The sequence below is a fragment of the Cyrtonyx montezumae genome, unplaced genomic scaffold (assembly GCF_038088225.1).
Source record: "Cyrtonyx montezumae isolate F1298 unplaced genomic scaffold, pur_monq_1.0 scaffold_10, whole genome shotgun sequence".
Classification (NCBI taxonomy): domain Eukaryota; kingdom Metazoa; phylum Chordata; class Aves; order Galliformes; family Odontophoridae; genus Cyrtonyx; species Cyrtonyx montezumae.
In genome coordinates this window covers 49,803,847-49,813,089 of record NW_027071826.1, presented here as the reverse complement: position 1 = coordinate 49,813,089, position 9,243 = coordinate 49,803,847, and the positions used below count along the sequence as shown (strand labels likewise).

Genomic DNA, 9,243 nt, shown 5'->3' with positions numbered 1-9,243 from the left:
TATTCAAAGACTATAAATATATTAAATATATATTATAAAAATATATAATTCAACTATAAACCTGTGATGCCACAGGTTTTGAAAAGAACATTATTCTACTTCTGTTTGTAACATTATCAGGAAGTGGTGGATGACATTCATTTTTCAGTTACTGGCTTACTAGCTACCTTAATATTTAAAACAAAATTGGTACTGAATTTTGCTCATTATCCTATATGTCAAAAGACTTCCCAGCTACCTGACATTTACATCTCAATCAAATTTGTCCTCCTTGATAACATTGCTTTAGAAAATCATAACTCCTCAGTTTGGTCACAGACAACATACAGATCCACAGACATCGTAGAGTGTCTTCTCCAAACTTTTAACTTCCTATCCCTACAGAGGGCAACCTTAAGAGTAAGGTTCAAAGTGCTAGTAAGCAAATTTACTCATTTACGCACAAAGATAGCCCACTGTCGTGCACAAATGCTTTCATGCTATGAATGTTTCCAAGACTACTACACTTAGGTTTCAAAATTAGACCATGCTGGCTGACAAAAGAAAGTGAGTATCTGTGTTTAAGCAACCTGCAGCATCTCTGTAAAAATAATTTCATATCTGACTGGTAAAGTGAAGTTCAAGTAAATTAGTTGATTAATTTCATTTCCACTGCCAGCGTCTTTTTTTAGGGCGATGGCAGTGTTCTGTGATTGCAACAATATGATATCTGTTATGCAGACACAAATTCTTAGCTTCCTTATCACTGCTGCCATTATGCATAAATAAAAATAATCCGTACTGCTCTGGTATGTATTTTGCTTCTCTATGACTCTTATATTATGTTCCCTCTTGACCTTGCTTCATAACCTGATCACTCAGGTATGATAAACGATGTCAGATGTTATAATTTGCTTAAAGATAGCAGCAATAACAATCATTTCAACAGCTGAGAAGTTTCTTTAGCTTTCAGACTTTGAAGTTATCTGCTTAGGATGTTGCTTGTAAATTAAGATTAAATAACACATATCCCAGAATTGATTTACTGATACATATACAGAAGCATGAGCCATATCAGTCATAATGCTGTGTGGTAATTTGTAATTATAGATTGGTTGATTTTTGTAATTAAGAGCCAGAGGACAGTTTGCTACACTGATGCTTAGCCCGCAGGATAACAGTGGGACAGAAGAAAAGATCAGAAATTGTCCATTTCAGAAACCAAAGGTCTCCAGGTGTTTGATGGTAAGATCTTACCAAGTAGAGGCAATGTGGGACTTAAAACGGCATTGTATATCACTGCACAGGTGTTCCAGAGTGTATGCTGGTTTTTGTTGTTGTTGCTTGTTTTTTTTTCAGAGGAAAGGGCACAGAATTTTAATTCTACTATATTTAGTAATTAAGACATTGTGGAACACAGCTAATTGATATGACACTCATCCATAGCATTATACTGAAAAAACCCTCTTAGGGGTTGTTGGATTGAGGATGCATAAGTGAAATTGCTTCTTAAGCCCTTTATTTATCTGTGCAAGGACTTTTGATTAAACTATTCAGTAATTGCACACTAGAGAATAAAATGACTTTCTCCATGTTTTCTTCACCACATAACAAGAACTTAGAGATAAAAACATAAAACAGTCTCACAGACAGAACAGGAGCACCACAGGATTTTTTGCATACTTTTGTACTGCAGAAGAGGCAGAGTCCCCTCAAGCTGCTATTTAAGGGGCAACCCTGGAAAATGATGTGTTACAACCTTGTATCTTCTTCAGGTTGCTTTGTGCCACTGAGTCACTGCATAGAGACAGGAAAATTATATCTGAGATATCCTCTTGTGTGAAGTGAGACTCTGAAGACAGAGATGAATATATAAATATAGACTAAAACTCATCCTCTGCTACAGCCTGAGTGTGAGACTGTTCTCCGAGAACAACTGAGTATAGCTGACTCTTAAAAGCCATGAAAGACCAAAATTTCAGACACAGAGTTCTGAGCAAGAAAACTGAGTACTTATGGAATGGTAAACATGAGCCATCTGAACTGAAGGTTTCCCTCACCTGAGCAAGGGACAGTACCTTTTTTTTCCCCCTTAATTATATATTTCTTGGCGCAGGCCTGTACATCTTTACAGTTGAAATCCAGCTCTAAAAATGCCCTCATGTTTGGGATTCACTATAGTTTAATGAGACATGCCATAAATTACTCTGCAGTGAGTTAAATCTGATTCCTCATCTGAAATTCTAATCTAGATTCTAACCACACACACTTTGGCAAAGCATATGACGATTACCTCATAGCATATGAATTTACTACTATTTTGTCTTCAGCAGCTTTCCTTTCATGTGGTAAGAGAAGACTATGTTACCAAGGCCTAGCACAACAAATGCTTCCTCAGCAGATCATCTAAAGTGATTTTGATTTTTTTTTCTACTGCACAATGGGTAAGAATCTATAATTATTGAATAAATAAGGAAATAAATATTTTTAACTCCTTGCCATTTGTATCACTTGTTTATCCAGGTCATAATATTCTGTGCTTTTTACTGCATCATGAATCCCTCATTCATACAATTAATCTTTTTATCCTTTTTCTTCCTTGCTGAGTTGCTGTGTTCTTTTCTCTAAGAAATGGCTGTTATCAGTGATAGATAATGGAAAAACAGGCAATGTTTGTTTTGCTCTCGATCACAGTTGCTACTACATCCTATTAGTGCTTTTCTTTTCCTGGGCAGTAAACACCACATTGGTTTCTTCTTCTAATCCAGAAAAAGATGCTGTGGTCAAATGAGTTTGGATGAAAAGCACTGAGGTTTTGTTTTTCATCACTGTCTTCACACATTGTTAAGACTGATACTTTCCATAAGATTAAGAACAGATTCATTTACATATCACTGTAGCAGGACTAATTAGTCCTATCCACACACTTACAGAAACAGAAATATATTCTCAAAACTTAAATACATGCTGTCTACTTAATACTAATCCACTTGAAATCCCTTCCATCTTGTTCATACATAATTTTAAAGAAAATATTTTGAAATAAAACATCTATGTCCAATTCTTTTAGTTCATAACACCTAAAAAAGCATCTGTACACCAAAACAGGCATTCATGTGCTTATTCATGTTAAATATACAAAAATCATGATGTATGGATTTTCTTGGAGTCAAAATCCATGCAAGTTCACATAAGAGACTTCCATTTTCTTTGTAAGGAATTGGAGATGATAAGAAAATTATGAAAAGCGACAGCTAACACTGGTCTCTAACTTTAGATATCTGTACTTCAATCCAGCCCACTAAACAAATAACTCAGATAGGTTCCTTATTTTCCATGAGTCCTTTTGGAAGTTTTTACAACTGCAAACTGAGAAAACTGCATTACCTTCGTAGCCCTGACTGTAGGCAGTGCTAACAGCACTTCTTTGGAATTCAAGTGATCAAGTGACGTAAACATCCATTCAAAAGCACTATGATTAGCAGTCCTTATACCTTAAAAATGCAGGCCAAAATTATGTGTAAAACTATAGAAATTCAGGAATATTTTTGCAACCTAGTTATCAGTAACCAGGTATATTTCAGGACAACAGTAAAAACTGCATTCATCTTTGTTTTGTTACATCATCATTTTCCCATCTACAAGGACCAGACATACACAAATCTTGGTAATTCATATTCTGTTTTTTTTTCCTTATTTTTGTTTCCTCTCAATTCCAGTACTTATAACATTCAGGATAATTTTGTGAGCACTTTATTTCATTCATATTTTATATTAACATTTAACAGTTCCTGTCACCGTGAAGTTTAAGACATTGTCTACACACTGATCTTTGATAATTAATATAATTAAATGTTCTAATCATGACCAAGAGTAGCTTGAAATGCTTGAGGTTGTATAACAAACCTCAGTAAATTCAAATTAAGGTAGGGAAATTATATTTCTGGTGTAGATAAGACATGCAAAGCAGCAATTCTGTTTTGTGAAATGTTTGTTTTCCTGCAGTTGCATAATGAAAGATTACTTTCTTGCTAGCTCTAATATAATACAAAAATGCTTGCTTAATAAGAAAATCATTTAAAACAATCCAATCTATCCAATCTCCAAGAATCACTTTCCACTTTTTAAATGAAAACCTCCTCCATTTTTCTTGTTTTCTGCTTTTAATAAGAATTTGAGTGGTGGAAATATCAGAGGTTTTCTTTATTATGTATCATGCAAATTTGTATTTTGTGCCACAAAATAAGGTGAGCAATGGCTTTCTGCAATATTTTTGAGAAATACTAGTGGTAGTAAAGTTGATATTTACGGCAGAATTAAGAGAATAAAACTAGTAACTGACTCATTTACACTGCACTGTCGAACAAATATTAATCATTGCAGTATTCATATCAGTGTTTTTTCTTGAAAGCATTTAAACTTGGCATTGCTATCATTAATTAGTGTTTATATCAACTACTTCAACTACTTTAATAGTTTCTCAGAAGCCATAAATTTCTTAAGCTAATTATAAACAAACCGGCAGAGTTAGCGGGTCTTACTAATAACATATCTCAGGTATGTGAATGATATCCAGTTAATAGCAGCAATGCAGTTCACTTAATGATGCCAAACACTAGAACCCATTTAATACCAAAAAGCACATCAGTGTGCTTAGGAAAGAAAATGATTTACCTTTAGTATAGAAACAAAACACACGTGCTCTATGTTCAGATAAACTGATGTGGTCACTTAAGTTTAAGCAAGTAACTCTGAAGTTGCATTAAAAGAGAAAGATCTGACATGATACTTACGTTCTCACGGAATAAACACGATATATGCAGCATCATGTCACTTTATAGCCTCAATCAAAGATGAGCAGTTGTAGTTTTTTTCCCCTGTAGAATAAAGAAATATACAGAAACTAAGCACATAAAGGAACTTAATCCTAAACAATCTGTTTATTAAGTTATTCAGTCAGTTCTAATGGTCATTTAAACATTCTCTCTATGCAAGTTAGATCTTATGGAGGAGGCTTCATGGGAGATAAATATATCCAAGGTCCTATTTTCTTGGTGCGGTTTGATAGCAAGGTGTTATGAGTGGTAGAATTCAGAACCTTCAAATAACACTCCTGATAATCATGCATACTAGTAAAAACTATTTGTTGTCATATACGCTGTCAGTACAGATACCAAGCGGAGGTATGTTGACATCATTCAGCTATAAAAAGCACTGAAAGGAGATATGGTACAGCAAATCATGTTTTTCTTCAACATTTTGGCACTAACCTCACCTTGAAAAGATTTGATGCTGTCTCCCTTCAGTGGCTAAAACATTTACAAAGAAGAAATTTGGGCTCAGTGTCACTGAGGAGCATTGAAAATCACTTAAACTATTTCTCCAGCAAAGGTATTAAAATTTAATCAAACCATTTAGAAGGCAGGTAAAGGGAAATACACATATGCTCTCATAACCAATCTCATAATCAGTTGATTTTGCCTGTAATTGATCATCTCCATGTATTTACAAAGGAATAAAGATCAACAGTGTTCTTCTGCAATACGTACCACAGGGTGACACAGTGTGTCAAGTTCTCCAAATAGAAGGCATCACTTGATGGTATGGAAAGATGTGCAAAAGGAAAATTTTCTTTCACTGTAACCATGTTAGAACCAAACCCAAGCTGGAGCAGTCTACCATGGTCTCTCCCCCACTAAAATGCTTGTTAAATTGCAATTTCTTTTTGGAAACAGAAGTCCCAGAAATAATATAAACTGTTTACAGCTGTGTTGCATCCTGGCCATATTTTGTTGTGCTAACAAATTCTACTACAGTCCCAGAAGCTTTACAAGACTAATAAATTATCTAGTATTTTCTGTCTTGAGGGAGTTGAATAGGTGACACAGCAGAGGTTGTCCAGCTTTAACTTCTCTATTTGTGTACGTCACTGGATACGATAGTATCAAGAATGCTATGGGTGAGGTCTACCTTGAATATTTCTGCTCTGTAACAGCTCTATAGGTCTAACATTTTTAGAAAAGATTTAAAAATATATTTGAAATGACAGCTGTAAGAATGTAAGTTGGCACTGCTCCTTATTGAGTGGAAATACACTGTTAGTGAGAGCTTCACTGATGGACACAGATAGTTTAATAGAAAATGAACAAGACAACAATCATTTTCCATGTCTACAATTTTTTTACATTGCCATTCCTCATATGACCCCTCTACTTAGTGGAACTCATTACATAAGGCTTAAAGGGAGACACCAAAATCATGCTAAGAAATAGTGCAATTTCAGCTTCAAAATTTCAGAATGTCTCTGTAATTTTCTAAGGTGTTAGACCAAGATTTTCTCTTTCTACTCAGAAAATCTTAACATTTTACTGTCTAGCTAATCAGGTTTAAGTAAGTATACAGCTTTATTTCCTGATCCTAAAAACAATTTTGAATTATCTACTTCACCATGTCTTTAGGTGATCAGAAGTAGTCAATAATGTTTTTACTAGCTTTTCATCTGCCACACTTATATGTAATTACTGAGTAAAGTAACAAGTTAAATCTGGCACCAGTGGAATACCAAAGAAATCAGGTCTCAAGGTTAGCGACATTTACCTGGTCTAAATGCTCCAGTTCCTCACCACTGGAAAAACTCACATTTCTGGTAGGTAAGATATTTATGTATATTTAAAATCAATTATTAATATACTGAAATGCAAATTGCTGCTGTAAAGTTACAATAATCATCTCAAAACCTGAGCTGTAGATGGCACATATTTGCTCCAATTTTGGAAAAACACCTATTAGATCTTGTAATCCGCACTTCAGTTTTTGCTGTTGGAATGCCTTTAAAGGTCCACAAATATTTGTGACTTACTGTTGATTTTTCACTTAACGCCAAAGAAGATCTGAATGCTTTGCAGATTAAATAAACATGGGCATTTTCTATGTGATTTTATAACTTGAGTGCAGAGCAATACATGAAAAGATCAAATGATAGATCACAGGAAATATTAGTACTCCTACTGAGTTTAGCCATAAGTTCAAAATGATGTGCCTCACGTACTGATTAAGGTGTCTTTGAAATAGACAATATATTTTGCACTAGGAAACGTATATGCAAGATAGAAAGTATCTAAGAGAAATGGAAGACAAAGGGACAATAGTAAATCACAATGTTTGGTTAATCAATTCCAAAATTAGATCAACAGATCTTTAACTTAGTCCAGTTTACTGCTGTTTGAAAAACTGATTAAAAACATCAAATGCAATAAGTTCTTAATAAAGCTCCCAAGTCTAAAATTACATTTTCAATTACAGTCTTTTAATCTCCTCAGATTTAAAACACGCTTTGAACATACCCCTAGGGAAAAAAATTATCACGGGTTACTTTTCTCCTTCTGAAACAACACAGACCACAGTCTCTAACTTCCTCTTCACTCTTTTATGAACATTTCATTATAAAGGCACAGAAAATGGACACTTCCGTACTGAAGCTGATTAGAGATTACTCTTCTCAGAGCAATTCTGTACTGGGTTTTCCTGCCAGTGGAACCCTCAACAATGCCATGCTGTGAGTTGCTAATTATATATCAGATATGTTTCGCAGCCCAGTGATTTCATAGCTCAGAAAAGCACTAAACTAGGAAATACAGTTGTACTCCAGACCATCACAGACATCTAGACTGGACCCAACAGTTAACATCTAACACTCATTGGAAGAAACCCACCCAGAGAGGTCCAGAGACATTACTGAGACTTACAAAGCCAATTATGATAATTCTTCCATCTGTGTTTTTGTTGTTGTTGTGTTTTTTTCTAAAGTGGAAATATTAATTGGTCCTTTTTTCAACTTCAGTTTGGGTTGTGTATTTACAAAATAACTTCTGGGTAAAGATTTTGTGTGTATCCAATCTACGTGCAGTCACTGATATAATTCTTAATCCTACAAGTTTTCAACCATGACTGTAAAACAAGTACACAGTGAAAAGGGAACTATTCATTTTGCCACCAAAAAATGAAAAAAATCGACACATCTGCTCACAGTTCTTATGGAAAGGTGGTTTCAGTTCTAATAAATACTTGCTATTGAATTATTATTGGATTCAGAATTGTTTCTGTTGTTTTTGTATTATATACACCTGCAAACTTACAAACTAAGTCATCACGATGACATCACATCTTGTGTCCAGGTAACCAAGGCCTGCCACAACAGTAGGCCAGAGAAACGTAGGGGAAGAAGCAACAGAAGTGAAGGAGTCTTGAATTGGCATGAAACTAGTAGAAGCCTGCTGTAGTTCTTTCACTTCACTTTCACATCAGAAGTTTTCTGAATCAGATCCTGAATAGAAGAGAGTCCAATATAGAGTCCAGCTGGCAAGAAGTAGTAGTTTAAAACAAACAACAGTACAACTGCCTACTTATAAATGTGGTTGATGAATCCCTGTTATGGTTTTGTGATTTCTGTTGTATTGTTGATATTCCACATCATAACATCATGTGGTGTATTGGGAGTTAAAGAGTTAATGCTCTAGCTCTGTTCTGGGTATACCTGACCGGGAATCGAACCCGGGCCGCGGCCGTGCAAGCACCGGCTCCTAACCACTACACCACTGCATTAACTCCCAATACACCACATGATGCTATGATGTGGAATATCAACAATGGTGTATCTACGGCCACACCACTCTGGCAATGCCTGATCTTGTCTGATCTCGGAAGCTAAGCAGACCCAGGCCTGGTTAGTACTTGGATGGGAGACCTCCTGGGAATACCGGGTGCAGTAGGCTCTCTTTAATTCCCAATACACCACATGATGTTATGATGTGGAATATCAACAATACAACAAAAATCACAAAACCATAACAATCCCATATGAAACAGCCTGGTCAAGTGGATCATGGTACAGTCTATAGTAGCCAAGAGACTGATTCTATTTTCAGCTTTACTGAATACCTGCTAGGCAGCTGCACACATTTTAGTTCCTCAACTCTTGCTTGCTTTCCAAAACAAATAGAAGTCTAAGAATAGAATACATTGCAACCTCCTTCAGCCAGGGAATACCTCCAAGTGTCACCAGCCTCCAGGGCCCATACCATCTTAACGTGCTCAAAAAATCTAAACCTGGACATATATTAAAATCCAACAGGGGGCTCTGATTTGAGGGCATTTAGGTGCCATGGTAAAATCACATGTAAGTGATAAACACTGAACACTTCTGCAGTCGTACTGCAGCCTTGTTTTTCTATGGAAGACAATCTCTTTGTCACTGTGTGTGAAAGA

General features: G+C 35.6%; 1 pseudogene; it reads left to right on the top strand.

Moving 5' to 3' along the window:
* The first annotated feature begins 8,631 nt into the window (after nt 1–8,631).
* On the top strand, nt 8,632–8,750 carry LOC136044019 (5S ribosomal RNA; annotated as a pseudogene).
* Nucleotides 8,751–9,243: the final 493 nt, after the last annotated feature.